This window comes from Talpa europaea, assembly GCF_964194135.1.
Source record: "Talpa europaea genome assembly, chromosome: 11".
NCBI classification, from domain to species: domain Eukaryota; kingdom Metazoa; phylum Chordata; class Mammalia; order Eulipotyphla; family Talpidae; genus Talpa; species Talpa europaea.
The window spans coordinates 97726907-97746626 of record NC_140078.1 but is presented as its reverse complement, the minus strand read 5'-3'; the positions used below and the strand labels follow the sequence as shown (position 1 = coordinate 97746626).

At 53.8% G+C, this 19720-nt stretch overlaps 1 protein-coding gene across 1 annotated transcript in view; it reads right to left on the bottom strand.

Moving 5' to 3' along the window:
- SLC6A6 (solute carrier family 6 member 6) overlaps nt 1-17208 on the bottom strand; it is a gene marked incomplete at both ends in the record, with an annotated part of 69956 nt that extends 52748 nt beyond the window's left edge. Inside the window, 2 exons of the mRNA XM_084247626.1 lie at nt 3672-3709; nt 16919-17208. The remainder of the gene's footprint in view (nt 1-3671; nt 3710-16918) is intronic.
- Nucleotides 17209-19720: the final 2512 nt, after the last annotated feature.

The window sequence follows — 19720 nt, the reverse complement described above, 5'->3', positions numbered from 1 at the left end:
ACTGTGGCCCCTGGGCCAAATCCAGCTCATTTTACTAAATAAAGTTTTAATGGCACACAGCCACACCCATTCATTTGGATATTATCAATATCTGGCTGCCACTGAAGGGACCACATGATCTCATCCAAAACACATCCTCCCTTCCAGCCCTCTAAGAAGTTGACCCCTGATTTAGAAGGTGAAAGATGCAGAAAAATGGTCAGAAAATAGTGTTCCCTGACACAGCTCTACTGACTTCAGTTTCTGAAGGAAATATTAAATAATGTATGACTCTTCCCCCACATTCTCATAAAGGCCCTGTCAGATGTTTATCTCTGGATGGTAGGGATTCTTTATACCATTCTATGCCGTCTAAATTTTCTGTATTTAAAAACGTTGCTTCTCGACACTGGAAGAAAGGATAATTACGTAGCCCTGCAGAGGGAGTAGCTATTGCAATCACATTGCTGTATGAATGGACCAGAGAAACATGTTGTCCACCTTAAACTTACACAGTGTCAGACATCTCAAGTTTTAAGAAAACATGACTTATAAGCAAGGTAAACAAATAATAAACAGCATTTTCTCATTCTCCTGTTCCTTCCACGGGCGAGTGCTGTGACAGACACTTGGCACATAGGTCGGTTGTACAAACTCCCCCCTTTCCTTCCATTTTCCAACCTAGGGGGCATTGTGTGGGAGAGGCCCCATGGGGATTCTCATGACAAGCCCAGAGAGGTTCCCCTTTTCCTAAAATTACCTTGGGCACCCAGGAGGGTGACTTTCAACCGAGGGGTGCTGGTGTGCTCTAGGGTGTCCTGCCTGGGAGGGTGACATGAAAATTGTATTGGGGTGCTTGGGACTGACTTCCAAGGCCTATTAAGTGCTCCAAAGCCGCACTGTGACGAGTGATCGCTACCCTAATCCCACACTCCCTGTCTGTCTGATGCTTCTGGGGGGCTATTTCACATCATAGCTAGGGAGGCTCAGTGACTCCCTTCTAGGCCACAGAGCCGACGTGGAGTAGAGCCAGCATTTGAACCCAGGACCATGTAACTCCAACTCCACCGATTTGCCGCTCCAAGGGTTGTCCTCTGTCAAGAAGAATAATGACTTTGGGTTGTTTATTCATTCAAGATTTGCTAAACAGGGCTTCCCCAATGGTGCAGGGGTTAAAGTCTCAGCGCTATCAAGCTATCGGGAGCCACTACAGCAGTTCAATCCGTGGCCAGGGAGCTGACCCCCATGGCATAGCAGACCTCTCCTGTCTCCCCTGCTGCTCCCCTCAGCAGTGTATTTCAGTAGATCCTACTGTTCTGCTCCCCACTCTGTCTCTGGTGAATCCTCTCACCCCTGCGCCTCTGGCCTACATCCCGGTTGTTAAATGCATAAATAAATGAAAACAAATCTTTCATAATAATAATAAAGATCTGCTAAACATGCCTCTCTCCAAATCCTGCTGCCTGCTATGTCAGGGGACCAAGGAGCCCTTTCAGAAAGAGCAGACCAAGAAGGCCGCTTGGAGGAGGTGTCAGATATGTGCGAGAGCAAGAGCAAACCTGCTTCTCAGCCTCGGCCGCCTCTCCAGTAAAATGGGGCCTCACCCAAGAACAGACAGATCAGCAAGCCTAGGGAGAGATGGACAGTGGCCAGACTCTGTCTGTTTATGGCCTGTAAAGCCATCAGCCCAGGTGGGAGCCAGGGCCCCTTGCACAAGACTCTCGTTATCTAGAAGGAGAACTCACATTCCAGCTTCACAGCAGCTGCCATGAGCTACTCATTAACCAGCTCAGGGCCTGGGAAGGGGCTGGACAGGAGTCAGCTCCAAGGTTGGGGGCAGGGAAGGCAGTGCTAGGTGATATGTACACCAGTATCGGCATACATCATATCCTTCCTAGGATGTGACCTTGAGGGGAGTCAATTCACCTCTGAGCCTCAGTTTCTCTATCTGTGCAATGGAGACACTATCAGTGTCCCTCCTCCCAGGGGTACTGTGAGATGGGCAGGGAGCTAGAAGGTGCCCGATACGTTGTAAGGACATATGAATAAATACATCTGTTACTCTTACAAAGACAGGAGCACCATCTCTGTTGTAGAGTAAAATGCCAGTGTCACACAGAGCACACTATTGAGGATCAATAAATCTTCGAGGTTATCCTTGTTGACACTGATGAGTAGGATAGGCTCTGATGTGGAACAGGACAGCTCCATGTCCACCTGGCAGCTGCTCCGGGAGGTGTCCTGAGCCAACAGGGACACACCTGCCTTCATGCCAGCACACAGAACTGGCCTCCATGGGGTTGGGTGGGCTGTGGCTGTGCCTGATTGGGTGGGCTGTGGCTGTGCACAATGACAATGATAAAACTGAATCCACCTCTGACAGCACCAAGCCAAGCAAAGACTTGTCTTCTAGTCTTGGCTTCCTAGGTGACGCCAAGTCAACCGAACCCCAATCCTGGACCACAGAAGCTTGCCCAGGGCCACCTTTCTTTTGAGAAATCTCTGCTCAGACAGTCAGGGATTTCACCCCCAAAGCTGAGCCTGCTAGTGGGTCATGCAACCAGCTAAAAGGAGGATTGCAGCTATTTTAATGGTGGTGTCACATGACTGACACGCAGCACTGGAATAGCTTCAGGGGTACACACAAGGATCAGGGCTATCATTCTATAAGAGAACAGACTAGAACTGAGCCTTGCAGCTGGTGAGGATATGAACATTATTGTGAAACGTTGGTTTCAGTTTCATGTGTGTGCGCACACATGTATTTCTTACTGAAGGTTACAACGAAAACAATGTCAAAAGCCCCTGTAGTAATGTTTTCATCAAGAAGACATCTGCAGAAAAGTGACTGCCTTTTAAAAACACTTTTGTTACCCTGAGCTGGGGGGAAAATGCTTCTGTAAATACAGAGACAATTGGGGACATGTCATTAAGGTCTGCAGATTAGATAACAGAATTGTGTCAATGTTAAATGTCCTGGGGTTGATAACGGTGTGGCTTATATAAGAGAATGAATGGCCTTGCTCTTGCGAAATACACGCTGAAGGATTCGGGTTAAAGGGGCATCATGCTTGCAACTGACTCCCTAATGATTCAGCAAAAAAAGGGAGACTATGAATGTTGACTATGAATGTGTTTTTATAGTGGAGAGAGGGAGATGAAGCAGTCACAGCAAACTTGATCAATGATTTCAGTGAAGGGCATAGGGGAGCTCATGGTAATATGTATTTTTGCACACTTTTGGAAGGTTTTCAATTTTTTTTTAAACAAAAAGTTTAATAAAGAGACAGTGGGGACAACAGCGCTGATTCCTGGAGCATCCTGTCTACAATGGAAGCCAAGCTCACACTTCCACAGGCATCTCACACCCTAATCCTCAGAATTCAACCTCGCCAGACCCTGCTCCATGCACAATGGCAGGCCCAGGATGGGATCCAGGCCCAGGCTCCTAAGGCAGGGACACTTGCAGGGCTACATCCCTACCTGGCACAAGTAGGCACAGGTAGCCAAGCCCAGCCAATAACCTGTCACACAGGGTGACGTGTGGACAAGGTCCTGGGGCCGCGGGGTTGTCTCCTCCGCCCCCGCCCCCCCACCCCGCTGAGCTTGGGGAAGACACTGTCATCCTCAGCCTCTGCCACACATAGGTGAGACACCTACAACCTATGTTACAGGAGGTCAACATCACTTACGTTTTGGAGGCTCCTCAACAAAGGCGGTTGTTCTGGACCTATTGTGACGAGAGAAATAGAAAGGGAAGATCTGATCAGGTTGTGACTCTCGAGAGGACTCTTCCCTGTGTTGCCCAGTGCCCAGCACACATGCTGGCAGAACACATCAACACAGCAGGGACAGGACGGGAAAATTGGGGTGCTCCAGCCCAGGTGCACACTCATGCGAGCGCACAGACCCATTGGTTCACACACACACCCACACAAGGCCAATGGTTCACACACCCCTCTAACAGGTCGCAGGTGAGCCAGCTCACCCCCGCTGTACTGGGCGTGAGCTGGCAGCACACAAGTACACTGCTCCCCAGCCGCACCCAAAAGTTCACACTCCTGGGGGCCCCTACCAGCTCAGTCACACACCCAGTCTGAATTATTCCCCGCCAGCTAAGGACATGCTAGGGCTTGATATTGGGCCTGGGGGAGGCATGGGGAGGGGTGCCTGATTCTTGGAGAACACGCGGCTCATCAACTAGTGACAGGCTGGGATCATCACACCAAGGGAACTGCTCAACTTGACCGAGTTGCCATCCCTGGTGTGAGTGACCCCAGCTTTTTTTGCTTTAAACAGAATGCCTCCTGTCCTTTGGAACTCAGTTTGGGAAATAATGTAAGAGGGGCAGGTCACCTGAGTCTCTCATTCCACCAGCAGAGCTATGCAGAAAAGGGCTCCTGGTGAATCCAGAAGATAAAACCAGAAAACGGGGCCTGTCAATCAGAATTTCACAACCCATGAAGAATGTAAGTGAGGCTAGCAGAGGGGGGGGTCAAGGGAGCCAGGCCTTCAGGTGGGTACTACTTCACCCTCATTTCTCCCTCCCTAGTGCTAAGGCTCTGTCCCAGAAACTCTTCCTCCGGAGCTCCCCATCCCCCAAATCAGACCACCTCAATGCTATGTTGGAGCCCGCAACACAGGTTGAGGTTCCTGTCCTGAGTATCTACAAGGTGCCAGGCACTGTTCTAGGCACGGGGGACACAGCTGAGAACACACGGGTTCTGAAGGAGCCTGAAACCCCAAAAAGGCAACAAGTAACAGAGATGTGATCAAGGGTTCATCTTCCAGGTTGCCGTGACGCTGGCCTCTGTGAAGGCTGGGCTGGATTAGTAATGGCTGGATTAGTAATGTCTGGGACAGGTGTGTGCCTTGTTCGGCTGGACTATACCAAGGAAGACAGATGGACAAAAGGAAAGTGGAAGGCAGTGCTCAGTTACCGATGCAACATTAAGGGACCACGAGAAGGGGAGTGTCATTCTTCCTGGGAGAGCCCTTAGCCGGCCAGCCCAGCTCAGACAGGAGAATGCAATTCCGTGGCTCTAGCCTACTGGCACCCAGGCCACTTCTGCACACAGCCTCATCTACTATTCCATCTGCAAACCCATTTTCAGTCCCTATCTGAAAACCCATTTTCAGTCCCTGGAGCTCTGGGTAGGCAGACCCCACCATTGCCAGGGCTGGTGGGAGGTGTGGGCCGGGCCCAGCCAAGCAGAAGGCTATCAGGATTAGCTCAAGGACAGACACATCCCCAAGCCTGGACAACCACAAGTCACCATAACATGAATTTAAGCTAAAACATTGGGGAAAAGCGGGGTGAAGGGTAAAAAAAATTGTAAAGGCTGAGATGGCAACACTGGGAGAGGATATACTTGGTGCTGCTGGGGGCACCCCAAGAAGAACAGGCCAACAGAGGAAGGCCATGAAGCCCAGAAATAGAAGAAGTCCTGATGATATCTCTTAGCACCTGGGGCCATCCATGCTGGAAGTGTGACCCTGGGCCATTAAAGGAGTCAGTAGATCTTCCTCTGTTTTCTTAAAGTTGTAAGCAGAAGGAATCTGTGCAAACCATTGACTTCTTCTGCTTACAACTTTAGCAATACAGACCAACACCCTGCCTTGAATTCACTAGGTGAATGTTATGTCTAACATTCAAGCCAACAGAACAGACGGTGCAGATGAAACGACACTGAGGTTTCCCTGGCAGGCCCAGTACTCTAGCTACCGTGCCTGTTGCAAAGCTTTGGACTGAGCCTTCCCCATCCCAGGGCATTTGGACGAAAATGGAGACATCAGCCCTTTTCTAAATTAAGCCTGCCTCAGAACTGCCTGGAGGGCTAGGAAAACACTGGTTATGGGGGCCCCACCCCACCTGAGACAGCAGATTCCTCATTCAAACCAGCTCCCAGGTGATGCCCACACTGCACCTCCAGGGGCCGCATTTTGATGACCTAAAACAGACTGTTCTGCTCTTCGCAATTGCTGAGGTCAGGAGCTCAGTGCAATAATAAAGCCCCAACCAGGCAGGAGCTTGTGACTCCTCGGTACTCAAAGCAGGCTCCCAAATGCCTTGAGTTGGAGGAGGAACCAGTCTTTAAACAAGAAAGCACAAGATCCCAGCTCCTGCCCATTCCCTCCTCTGCCCCCTCCCGGCCCCCCTTCACAACCCTCCACCTGGGATTTATTTAAACAATAAGGAGGCTTTATGACTTATACGGAGCCTCCCGGGGATCCTGCAGGCCCTGCTGGGGTCTTCCAGGAGTTCTGGGAATCGCCTCCGCCCCCAATAGGCTGCCATCCCAGCACCAAGCCCCGCTGTGGGCCTGGGCCCGACACACTGCCTTGAGCCACTCTGCTGTCAGTGCTGGCCTGGTTGGCCCAGGGCTCCCCCTGATTTATATCCCACTTGGCTGCCTTGAAAAGCCTCCTGTGGCTTTTGGACCACAGACACCGAGGAGTAAAAAGGGTTTCCCTACCAGCATCCTTTCCAAGGTGGCGCTGGCCCAGGCTGGGCCAGCTCCCAGCTGTGTGACCTTGGGCAAGTTACCTGCTCTCTCTGGGGCCTCAACTTCCGTTTTACATGCAAAATAAGGATAATGACCTCTTTTGTGATGATAAGGGAGTTGAGGCTTACAAGGCAAGGGGCCAGGCTCTCGAAAGGCAGTGGATGCCCATAGGTGTGCCTTAGCTCCAGGGCATCTGCAGACCAGCAGGAGGAGGGGATCAGAAATGCAGAATCACAGGGTCCACCTTAGCCCTCCTGCTGGGAAAAGGCATTTACACTAGATTCTGGGTCCATCTGCCAGCTTCCTCTAAGAGGGGAGCTGGTGTTGGTAGGGAGAAAGGATGTCCTGAGCTAAACCCGTTTTATATCTTTATATCGGGCTGCCCTGTAACAGTCTGGGTTATGGTGGTGGCGGTGCTCAGGACAGAGCTGGGCCTGGGGGAAATGGAAGGCAAGAAGGGGTGAGAGGCTAATACTTGTTGAGAGTGAGCAGAGAATATCCTCTGGAGTCAACTCAGAGCCCTTGATGGTCACGGCCTGGGGGCAAGAACCCAGCCTCCATCTACCTCAGCTGCTGCCAAAGCAACAAAATATACTGAAAACATTCCAGGTCTCAGATCTGGGGCTTTGGACAGAGGACTTTGGGGCTGCCTCTGTTCCTCTCCACAGGAACTTTTTACAGAAGGCAAATGCACCCCTTGCCTGGAGATGCTGCCTGGAGCTCAATTGAGTCGGTAAAGAGGCTGCCTCTGAGGGTGAGCACCCCAGAAGGATGTAGGGTAGCCCTGCATTCCCAGGGGGGAGTGGTGTGAGGATGTCACAGGGAGAGGGGCACTCCAGAACCCCCAAACCTGCCCGCTCTAAATAGGTTCTGTCATCCACCGCATCAAGACAAACATATAAGACCTTTAATGGAAAGGAACTTTAATACAATTAGTGTGCAATACAGACAAGACAAAGAATATAGTTTCCAGGGCCTCCCTGGTGGCACAGGCGGTTGAGCGCCACACTGTGAAGCTGTCTGCAGCCTCTGCAGCGCGAGTTCTATCCCGGCCAGCCGGCGAGAATCCCACAGAGCGAAGCAGACCTCTCCTGTCTCGCCCACTGCTCCCCTCAGCAGTGTATTTCACCAGACTGCCTGTTCTGTTCCAGGCTCTGTCTCTGGTGAATCTTCTCACCCTTCCGCGCATCTAGCCTGTACCCAGTTCTTGTATAAATAAATAAATCTTAAAAAAAAAAAAAGAAGAAGAAGAATATAGTTTCCAAACCTAGCACCCGAAGCTACCCATCCCCTCGTGACTAAATGTCCAGCCAAACAGGACTGGCCCATAGCAAGGCCTGAAAGCCTGCTGCAAATCTAAAGCACCTTCGGGCAGGGATCCATGGAAAAGGATCAAAAACAGCCAGACAAGTCTGGGAGAAAAAGCAAAATCAAGGTAAAAGCTGCTATTGTTAACCTCCCCACGGGTCTCTCACCCACATCTGTTTCACCCAGTCCAGCACCAGGAAGCCAGTGCAGCTTGTGCCTGCCGCATGTGCCTCTTCCAGGCCTCCTCTGGCTCTCCATCCTGCTCCTTCCTTCTCCAGTCTCCTTTCCAGCTTCTCTTCTCTGCTCAGCTCCACCCTCTTTGGGTGAAGCAGGGACCCTAGAACCTTCCCTTTTCCTGGGGACTACCCTGTTAAAGGGGGGCACCTTGGATTTCCTCTGCTCTACCTGGAACTGCCCCTGTGAAAGCCCAAGGCCTCACGCAAAGGGCTGTCAGTGCAAAGCCTGTAGCACGGAAGCTCTCCACTCCTCTCATGCTGCAAAGTGCGGGCTCAAGTTAGGAATTCTCCGACGGGAACGCCTCCCCAGCTTGGTTCCAGAGCTGGACAGGGGCCCAAATGAGGAAGTAGCCGGTGGGGTGGTGAGTGAAGGAGGGGTATTGGGAGGTGCTGCTCCCAGCATCCCTGATGGTCACCAGCCCAGGGCTCATGACATTATCCCAGGGCATCCTGTTGCAGGTTAAAAAAAAAGCCACATTGAAAAAATATTGGTTCAAATTTATAAAACTCTGTGCACAACACAAACACACCTGTAGCTGGAGCTCCCCGCCCCCCATCCCAGACCATTTGGTGCTGTTCTGTTGTTGTTTCAGACCTGGTACATGATTCCTTTTAAAACTATACTCAACATCTTCCACTGGTGAGCACAGAGGAGGAAACAGACTCCGCTTGGCACTGTGGAGCAGAGGCTGGCAGGTTTGGAGGGAGTGTCTTGTTTTTCTTTCCTCTTTTTCATATAGTGAATAAACTTTATTTATCTGTTCCTCCAAGTCCTCTTTTTTTCCCCCTAAGGTCTGTTTTCATTTGTATTCCTCTACCAAGGGTGGAGGAAAAGCCCACATTGTTCCCGAGGAAATGTTTTTTTAGTAAAAGCTTGTTGCTATAGCTCTGCGGAACTCCAGCCCCAAACTGGGGTGCCTCCTGTTAGCACTAGGACCAAGACATCCTGAATGCCAACAGAATAACACTACACTGTTGGGGCGCAAAGGAAATCATCCTGTACCCTACTCAGTTCCAAGCTGACAAATAATCAAACAAGCACCAGACAGACTGATAAAAGAAAAAAAGCCAAAAGCAAGTTTAAAAATAACGCAACCTCTGGATGCACGGGAGAGACCCAGTAAAAGTGGCAAAGAGGCTTCAGAGGCCACTGAAATGAGGCAGCTAAGACAAAGGCTGGGCAGGGAAGGGGAAGGTGATTTCAGGGGGTCACCAGGGAAGGCGCAGCAAACAAGCAAACAACCAGGAGATAGCGCACTTTGGCTGGGCCTTCTCCACTGAAAAGTAAGGCACTTAGGTCTCCCAGGTGAAGTGAGGGAGCCACCCACAGCCCTGCTAGGGGAGAACTTCTTACACAAGGGTCACCCCCTCCCAGCCTTTAGAGCCCTCCCATAAGAAGCAGGCCAATGGCCAAAAAGAATTACTTGGGAATGGCAATTTTTGCTCCCCTGTAGCATCCTTAAAAGGGCCCACTGGAGCAGCACCCCATGGGGGGCGCGTGTCACAGCATGCACTCCCCTATAGGAAAAAAAGGGATTGACTGAGACACAAATTTTCCTTATAGGTTAAAGACTGAAGACCAGAGAGGAAAAGCATGGCTGAGATCATACAAGCAAGCTGGGGGCCAAGGGAGTCAGTGACAATTCAGCTCCTTAAGGGTCTGACTGGGTGTCTTGTTGACCTGCCACATCCAGTGATGCAGGACAAATATTTATTGGGTGGCTGGATGGTGATAGGTGTGTAGAATTTCCAAACCTGGACCCACACAAAAGTTCGAACTATCGGCTCCCATTTCGAGGCAGAGGGAATCATACAGCCTGCATCTGTGCACTGAGGACCTACTATGTGGCAGGCCTGAACTCGATGCCAAGATCTGTCGGCTCCCTCCAAGCAACCCCAGTCAGGTGGGATGGATAAAAGGGCATACCACAAAGGTCTGGGCTTTAGCTGAAGCAAAGGGCTTCAGGGCTCAGAGCCAGGCTGGGATTAAGTCCACTTTGACGCGGATAATCCTGAGGACTTACTATGTTCCAGGCACCATTAAGGGGCTCAAGGAGAGCTCCTGAAGCAGGTAGCTTCAAGGTGGCTCGTCAGAGAAAAGAGGAAGGGGCCTTGTGGGTGGAGGCATGTGCAGGCCCATGGGCACAGGCAAGACCAAGGATGCCCGAGGCTGTGCAGGGCAGAAGCCAGCCAGATCATAAGGAGAAAGAGTTAGCAGATGGGGCCTCCCCGGTGGCGCAGCAGTTGAGCGCTGGGTTGCGAAGCTGCCCGCAGCCTCTGCAGCACCGGTTCGATCCCCGGCTGCTCCCAGGCCACCGGAGGAGGGTCCCGCATGGCGCGCAGACCTCTCCTGCCGCCCGCTGCTCCCCTCAGCAGTGTACTTCGGTCCTTCTGCCTGCTCTGCTCCCCGCTCTGGCTCTGGTGAATTCTCTCACCCTCCCGCGCTTCTGACTGTACCCAGTGCTTGTATGCATGTATGTATAAATCAATCAATCAATCTTTAAAAAAAAAAAAAAAGAGTTAGCAGATGTGGGTAAATGCTGGCCAGGAGGCAGCTCATGGAGAGATCTGAATGCCAGGCTAAGAAGTTTAGACTGATTTCACAAAGCCTTAGGAAGCACTAGGGAGCCACTGAAGGCTTTTGAAGAGGAGAGTGACAGGTTGAGAGTTGGCCCCTGGATGCTACAGCAGAAGAGTCGGGGAAGCACAGAGGCTGGTGAGGAGGCTACTGTCTTGAGCTATGGTGCAGTCCACCCAGAGAGGCGATACGAGGTGCCCTCTGGTGATAGAATGTCCTTGAAATCATGAGCCAAGTCCACCAGGGTTGGGCAGCCAGCTCCAGATTCTGACTGACAACGGAGTAAGAGGGCAGAGCCCTCAGAACCTCCCCTTTTGGGTGCCCTTCACCCACTAAGCATGACTCTGCTGAAATCTGCAGACCAACCACACCCCTGCACCCCTAAACCCCCACCAGGCAACAGGCCACGAGGGGTTAAGGACTTTCTGCTGGAAAGACTGGGGGAGCATGGGGTGAGTGGCTTAGCACTTGTGTGTAATGTGAGAGTTGAGAGCAAGGCAGGGCTCAGCCAGCAGCAGGGACCTCACAGAGATGTGGACTGAACCTCTATTCAATAGGGAGGCTGAAGTTTGGGGAGCGGGGAACCAAGAGGATCAAGGTGAGCAGAACCAGAACTCTTGCCCTGCAGTCCAGGACTGCTCAGCCAGCCCTCGCTCCTCCACCCCTGCAGCTGTTTATTCCAGAGCTGCCAGCACTGTCCCAGGACCCAGGCTCAGTGCTCTGCCCAGCAGAGGGTCCTGCTTCCCAAGAACCCCCATTGATTCCAGGGTGTCTCCTAAGCAGCCAAACACTAAGGAAGCCTTCCAATCAGGAGCTCTTTGCACTCTCACCCCCTCACAAGTCGTGTTAAAATCAGCATCTGAGTACTGCTGGCTTCCATCATCCAAAGCTTGGGGAAGCTGTCCTTAAATTCACCTGTTTTACATCATCATTTATGCAGGTGGGATGGGGGAAGCCACAAGTTGGTGATAATCGCCGTTTTGAAGGCTTTATCTTCCTGTGTTCATTTGTGCCTCACTCAGACCTCAGTCTACTCTCCAAACAGTGGGTGAGCAGGAATCCCAAAGTCCCTGCAGCCTACAGCCTACTGCCAATGGGCAACCCTCCCCGCAGACCTTCCTGTCTGGATGACTTGCCAGCCCTTGGCATAGACCATCTGAGGTTGTTCACCAACCTCTTCCTGATACAGCTATTTCTCCCCTCCCGCAAGGCTGGGAGCTACATGAACACAGGGGCTGTTGTTTATTTGTCCTGCCCTCCTGGCCTGGGCACTACACCTGCCATCTGTGCTCAACGAACATGTGCACTGAGGTCAGTGGAACCAGGGGATGGGGGGCTCTGGTTTCAACCACCTTCCCACGTCCCAGCTGGGTGAGCTGGAGGCCAAGTCATTTTTCTGACCCTGGATGAACTCATCTAATAGGTAAAGAACCCCCCAGCAGGTGCTGCTTTTCTGCCCACCTTCAGAGCAAGTTCAAAGTCAGTGGGGTGGAGAGGTTCATTCCCTGAGCTGGCAGCACTCAGGCTGATTAAGACAGGCCAGACTGGGTCAGTCATCCCTAAATACAGATGAGCTGTTCAGAAAGGCTGGCAGATCTGTCTGTTCTCACAAGTGCTGGTTCCACAGTGGCCTGTTGTTTGAATAGAGTAAGTGGCAGAACCAAGAACAGTGTGATGCCGTTTTCACTGACAACCAAACAAAATTGCCGCTAGCTTCCTAAATAGATCCTAACATCAGAGAGAAAATAAAAAAGGAAATTAAAACCATTCTAGAAAGTAACACAAAGTATATATGTCCATGTAGCATCTAAGGGATACAGCTAAAGCTGCATACAGAGGGAAATGTATAACCTTAAAGGACTTTATCATTATTACTACCATTTATTACAGAAAAGAGATATAAGCAGATTATCAGTCAGATGGACAGACGGATGAGTAGATACCACTTTTTTTTTTTAAAATAACCTGAAAAGATACAGTTTTGTATGACTTGACTTGCCATTACTTTGGGAATTAAAAGAGAAGTCTTAGGCTACTTTACATAAAGTTAACAGTAGCCTCCCTACAACACAGCAATTCTATTCCATTCTATTCCAAAAGAAATGAAAATATATGTCCACAAAACGATGTGCACATGAATAATCATAGGCGCTTTATTTGGTAGCCCAAACTAGACTGGTGCACCCCTGCAATGGAATATTACTCAGCAATGTAAGGAATGAACTATTGATACACTCAGTGGCATGCGTAGACCTCCAAAACATCTGGGGGAAAGAAGTGAAGAGTGTAGGCTATACACATCCACTTATATGAAATTCTAGCTTGAGCCAAACTAACGTATAGTGGCAGAAGTCAGAAAGTCATTGCCTTGGGGTGGGGATGGGAGCTAGACAACTTGGGAGGGAGATGCTGGAAATGTTCTGTACCTGAGCTGGGTGGTGGTTACACAGGTCTAGAAATTGGTCAAAACTCGTCAAACTGTAACAGAATCTTTGCATTCACTATGTAAATTACCTCAATTATAAGCTATCTTCTTTTGAAAAAAATCACATGGGGAAGCAACACGTCCTGGTGATTCCAATTCAGTCTATCCAGGCTGGGCCTGGGAATCTGAATTTGTCGAGTAACTCAACAAATTCTGATGTCTGACAAGAGTTAACGCTGCCTACCCCCTGCTCTCTGGCCCTCCCCCCTTTTCTTTTTTTGGGTGACTTGTTGTTTGTATGCCGGGTTTTTATAAGAGTTGGTTGACTCACAGAGCTTTAAAAACGGAAAAACAAATTTTCATTCTCTGCCCTCCCCCCTCTCCAGCCCTGCCCCTCAGCTTGGGTTTCCAAATGAAGCCTCTGACCAGGTGAGGCGGGAAGGGAAACCCCACAGCCCTGTTCCGGACACACATAATTCACCTGAAAAAGGCCAGGGCAGAGCGTGCGCCCAGGGAGGTGGGAGTCGGGAAGTTGATGGCCTGTGTGCCTGTTGAACAGCATGTGCAAGCCCTCACCTCGTGTTTACAGAGAGCTCGAGGCAAGACTCGCTGGCCTGGAAATGTTCTGTGCCCTGATCGGCAGTGGCCTGGCCGGTCTCCTGGACCCCAGCCTAGTTCCTCACCCACCAGCAAGGCTCTCCCAGGCTCCCAGGCTCATCTGGCTTCCCCACCACTGCCCTCAGACCCAGCCTGACAACACTGACTACTCGATGTTGCCCTCAGAATAAAGCCGATGCCCATTTACTTGGCACTCAAGGCCCTCCACCACCTGGCTCTGGTTCCTCTCGAGCTAACCCCAGGGAGGCTTGTTCCACAAACACACTTGGCTATTTCATGCCACACTTGGCTATTTCATGCCTTTGCACCTGCAATGCCCCCTACCCACACAATCTGTTCCTTCACTGACGGAAGACGCCAACTGCCAGAGCACCTCACCTAAGAAGCTGAAGTGCCTCCTGCCTCTAACTCAGCTGTCAACACACACACCCGGTTCCAGTCTTCGCAGCACACCACAGACAGCACGGTAGGGCAGTGGCCACTCTATCCTATCTCAAAAGCCAATATTCTACTTCAACCCAGTGCAGGCCGATACCAACCTTAGCGAGGTTTACTAACCAACTTAATGGGGCTCTGTTCACACTCAAAGGCCACCTGGGCCCTGCACATTCACAGCTCCTCAGAGGGACCCACAGATTCAAACCGGAGCTCTGGCCAAGGAGTCTCACGGTGGAGGGAGATGCAGCCCTAAAGACTCTGATCTGGCGTGTGACCTGCAGAAGTGGCGGATCTCAGGCCCCTGCCAGGGTGACCCTGGGGTTTCAAAGCCTGCCCAAATTCCTGCCCAGACCCCTCCAGGTGTAGCCATGCTGCACTCCACGCAGTGCATCCCATTTACTATTCTTATCATTCCGAGGCCTTTGGAAAGACTTTCAGAGAAGCACAGCTCCCAAATCCTTTGACAGACTGACGGGCAGATAAATCAGAGTTAGAAAACAACATCCCCAGAGAAGGGCAAATAGGCACTCAGAAACAGAAATGAGGTGCCCCACACTCAGCCTCCAACCCCGAGGACCGAAGCACCCGTGTCACTTGTTTACCACCTAGGTCCTGGTCCAATTTCAACTCCCAAGACATCGGTGACTAAAGCTCCATGGGGCTAAAACTCACAGCTGGCCCAGGGAGGCCGTTGAAGTCCAATCCTACCACCAGCGGATAAAGCAAAGTCCTCTGAGTGGCTCTCAGTTTGTCCATCTATACAATGGGCACTACCACCAAGGCCTCCTGGCCCTGCAAAGCGGACATAACACAGTCACTGCAGGTGAGGTAGGAGGGAGGCCGATTTCAGCTGCACCACCGGTCATTACAAGAATATCCCCGAAGGACAAGAGCTTGAGAGTGCACCTTGGCCACTGCCACATACCACAGTGACCTGGGTGGGACCTCATGACACCCTTTAATCGGCAGCTCTGAAGCTGAGCCTGGTTTTACAGCTTACCACAGGCTTATTCAGCCTCATTTCCCTCAATCCCCTCAAGGACGCAGTAAGGCCAGCCCTGGTGTCCTTGCCGGCCAGGCAGCCAAAGCAGAGGTTGAAAGAGACTGAAAGAATGGCCCAAGGTCGACTGCCAAGACAGAGGCCCAGTGCTTGAACTCAGCTCCCGCAGGACAAACTCCTGCTTCCCAGCTCCTGCTGACCCCCAAACCAGACTGCCCTGCCCATTTTACAGATGAGGAAACTGAGGTTGCCCAAGGTCAACTGGGGGCTGAGTCAGGCTTAAAATCTCAAGCCCTTCCATCAATTACCCCATCGTGGGTCCTTAGCTGGTGCTTTTGGGCCACCCGAGCCCGCCCCCCCCAGCACCATCCAGATGAAATTCTTCCCCCCACTCCACCCCCACACTTCCTCATGCCCACCCCACTCCCCAGGATGACTCCCTGGTCGAGAGAGAGGCAGGCGGTTGCTAAGCGCTCACCCGCTCTCTCTCATAAAAATAAACTCCTTCTGGCTGGGAGACTCTGGATGAGATCCCCTCCCTTCCAGCCAAGAAAAAAATTAAAAAGAAATTTTAAAAAGATCTCCTCCATGACATTTATTTGAACATGAGCAGTGCCAAAGCGTGGGCCAATCTGCCCCAGTCCAAATGGAGCCACGTGCCACTAAGCCTCGGCCCAGAGACCCTCACTTCAAGTGTCTGGGCAGGTTACTGAGCTGATTTATTTCCCCAGGCAGGAAACGGGGGCGCGGGCTGCCTCCCAAGACTTTGGGGCTGGTCCTGGGGGAGGCCAGGATCTGGCAGAGGCTGGGCAGTGACCAAAATAGCCAAGCCCGTGGCCCTGCCCAGCACACACCTCCCTCTGACTGCCCGGGAAGGCGGCCCACAGGTCCCCCTCCAGTCCAAGCTAAAGCTTTGAGGTTGCAGGAAGAGGTCCCTGAGATTCTGACTTCTCCGATGGGAGGGGATGAGACGGTCCTGCCCAAAAGAGGAACCCCCAGAAGGAAGGGGAGAAGTCTAGAAGAGGATGTGTCCTGCTATTCCTGCCCACCGGCCCCCAGCTGTCCCTCTGGGCCTCTGCTGTACCACTCAGAATGGCTGGGAGCTGGCACTGCCACCTGCACGCCCTGCACGGGCATCCCTCTGGAAGCCCCACCGCCCTATCACCTCTCCCAGCCGGCGTCTGCCCGAGGATCCAGCCCTGGCCGGGGGACCCTCGAGGCACCGGGGACACTCCCTCTGCACGGCGGAGGACACACCGCCCCGGCGCCTGCAACCCAAGAGCTGGAGGTGCAGCCACCCTCGGGGAAACACACACGTGCACAGGCAGGTACTCAGAGACATGATCTGTCACACACACACACACACACACACAGAGTCACACGCACCCCGCACACCAGGGCACACGGTGCACACATGCGAAGACGGCGACTCTCGGGAGCCGCGGACACGGAGCCGGCACGGTGCAGGCGCGCGGGGCGGCAGCAGCGCCCGGACGGCGTGCACGCTGCCGGGGACCTGCAGAAGCAGCCGCCTCGCGGCACAGAGCCCTGCGGCACGCGAGACACGGGGCCGAGACGCCGCCGCCGCCAGACGCGCACACCTGCCGCCCGCACGGGCAGCCGAGCCCTCCGCGGGGAACAATAACCGCCGGCCAGGGGGCCCGGGCGCGCGACCCCCCGTGCCGCCCCGCGGGGGAAGGGGCGCCGGGACGCGGCGGGGAGAGGGTCGGGGCAGGCGGCGCCCGGGGCGGCCGCGGCGCGGAGCAGGGAGGGGGCCCCGCGCGCCCGGGGAGGGGGCTCCGCGCGCCCGGCTCCCGCGCCCGCAGGTACCTGGGGTGGCCGCGGCGCTGCCCGCCCGGCGCTCGGCTGCGCTCGGCTCCACTCGCCGGGGGCGGCCCGCCGGCTCGCTCTCCGGCCCGCGGGGCTCGCGCTCCAGGCTCCTTCTCGGCGCGGCGCGGCGTCTGGGCTCGCGGCCCTCGAGGCTCGGGGCCGGCGGGGGAGCGGCGCTGCGGCCGGGACGCGGAGCTCGGCGCGGGCGGCGGCGCGGAGGAAGCGGTAATTTATAAGCGGCTTCTTCCTGACCTCGCGTGTCTGTTGTCTGAGCAGGCAGCGCTCAGCATCACCCATCCTGCAGGGTGGAAAAATACCAGCTTGGCCGGGCCGGGGGCGGGGCCGGGGCGGGGCCGGGCCCCCCAGCCCCGCCCCACACGCGGACACAGACACACACGCGCACACACACGCACGCACACACGCTCACACGCACGCGCGCACGGGCTCGGACACACAAAGAGCCCGGCCTCGCCGAGCGCGCGCGCACACGCCCTCACGCCGCAGGCGAGCGCTCGGCCCGCGGCTCGCCCAGGAGCAGGCGCGTTTGGACCCCGGCGCCCCCAGACCCCGGCGCCTGCGCCCCCAGACCCCGGCGCCGGGCTAGAGCGCGCCCCGCCTCCTCCTGCCGCCGGAGGAAGCACCGGAGAGCCGCCCACCCCACGTGCTCCCTCTCCTCGCGAGCCACCCAGCCCACCACTGACAATCCACCTGGCCCCCAGGAGGGCCCCGGGCGGCTGCAGTGAGGAGCTTCAGACCCTCCCCTGCACGCACCCTTTGGGCCTTCGTCCAGGTTCTCTGCGCCTTGCTATTATGCTCCTTCCAAAAATGGGCACAGCAACCCTACACCTGCCTCCCACCCTACCCCCGCCTCCCTGGAGGCCTGAGGGTGACCTGAGACTGATGTGAAGCTTGGCTTGGACCCGGCTGAATGGGTGACCTGGGCTTGGACCGGGCCCTCTGTACCTCAGTTTCCTCATCCGTAATATGGAAACAAAAGTAGAATTTAGCTCCTCTGACTGCTCTGAAGATCCCAGGTCAACAGTGCAAAGAGCTCAGAACAGCACCCCGCACTGAGGAGGTGCTAAGTGAGTGTCAGCTACTGGAACTATTTTTAAATGAAAATGGGGAATGTGCCATTATTCTTGTCCTTATTTGCATTAGTGGGTCCTGGAGACCATTTTTTCAATCCACATCCAGGCTGAACCTGAGGGGGAAGTGCTGTGTGACTTCCAGGGAGGCCTTCTCCTCTCTGAACCCCAGTTTCCCATTCTCTCTCCTATTCCCTCCCTGCCTCTGGGAGGCTGTTGTGGATACAGGGAGGCGTCCACCTTTCAGGCCAAGAATCAAAGATGGCCTCCCTGGTGGCGCAAGGATTAAGCACAGCACTATGAAGCTATCCCCAGCCTCTGCAGCACGAGTTCGATTCTGTCTAGCCCACTGCTCCCCTCAGCAGTGTATTTCAGCAGATCTCCCTGTTCTGTTCCCCACTCTGTCTCTGGTGACTCCTCTCACCCCCCCACCCCCCCCGCACCTCTGGCCTATACCCCAGTTCTTGTGTGAATAAATAAATAAATCTTCACCTGGAGAACTCCATAACCCCCTCTTCCCGACAGCCTCAGGGAGGACCAGGATGCTAAGAAGCAGGATTTCAGAGGTGACACTTTATCTCTCCCGGCTTTCCACGTCAAGGACACCTTCTGGGGCCTCCCCGGTGGCGCAGCAGTTGAGCGCTGGGCTGCAAGCCTGCCCGCAGCCTCTGCATCGCCGGTTCAATCCCCGGCCGCCGGCAAGGGTCCCACATGGGTCCCACATGGCGCACAGACCTCTCCTGCTGCCCGCTGCTCCCCTCACCAGTGTACTTCAGTCCTGCCTGTTCTGTTCCCGGCTCTGGCTCTGGTGAGTTCTCTCATCCGCCTGTGCTTCTGACTGCCCAGTGCTTGTATAAATAAATAAATAAATAGGTTTTTTTTTTTTTGGGACACCTTCTGTCCGGCTCCAGCCAGACCTCCTACCTGCTCCTGACTGGGCTCGTGCCTGGCCAGACTAAGGCCATTCCTGGGACAAGTCCTTCTTTGGTGCTTCCCTCACCCTTCTCTGCTGGTCCTTACTGTGTTCCTTCCTCAGGAAGCACCCAGAAGCTGGCAGCACCCCTGGGGTCCTAACTGCCCCAGATGACATCCACTTCTGTGGACCTCAGCTTCTCTACAAGTTCAGAGTCACTGCTCCCATTTTATAGATAAAGAAACCAGAGCTGGGGGGAGGGGTGCATGCCCACACCCCTGCCCTTCTGCTTGAGGAATGTCCTCCCTGAGCTGGAGGAGCGGAGGCCAAGCAAAAACTTTCCAGATTCCCAACATGGAGATCACTGCACCCAGAGCCCAGGGGGCAGGCCATAGTGCAGGGAAGTGACTGGGGTTGAGGTTGGAACCACCAGGAGGCTCTGACTGAGTGACTGAGGGCAAGGGTGAGGGAGTGTGTGGAGGCACAGGAAATTGCTGTGCAAAGAAAGGCCCCTTGGCCAGGGTGTGGGGACCCTAAGCAAAGGTGATGTCACTGACAGGGTTCGGGCAGTGAAGACCACTGGAAGAGTGAGGGGGAAATGCAGGGCTACTGTTTGGAAAGACCTATTGGATGCTTGACCCTCAGGCAGGCGAGTGTCTGCAGATGGCGGCAGCACCGGCGGCAGGACAAGGCTTGTCCCATCATCTGTGCCAGCTTCTCCTCTACGCCCTTGGCCCCACGAGACAGCACCTTGCCCTTCGTGCCCCCTTAGTCCTGGGGTCCATCGCAGGGTCTGGCACA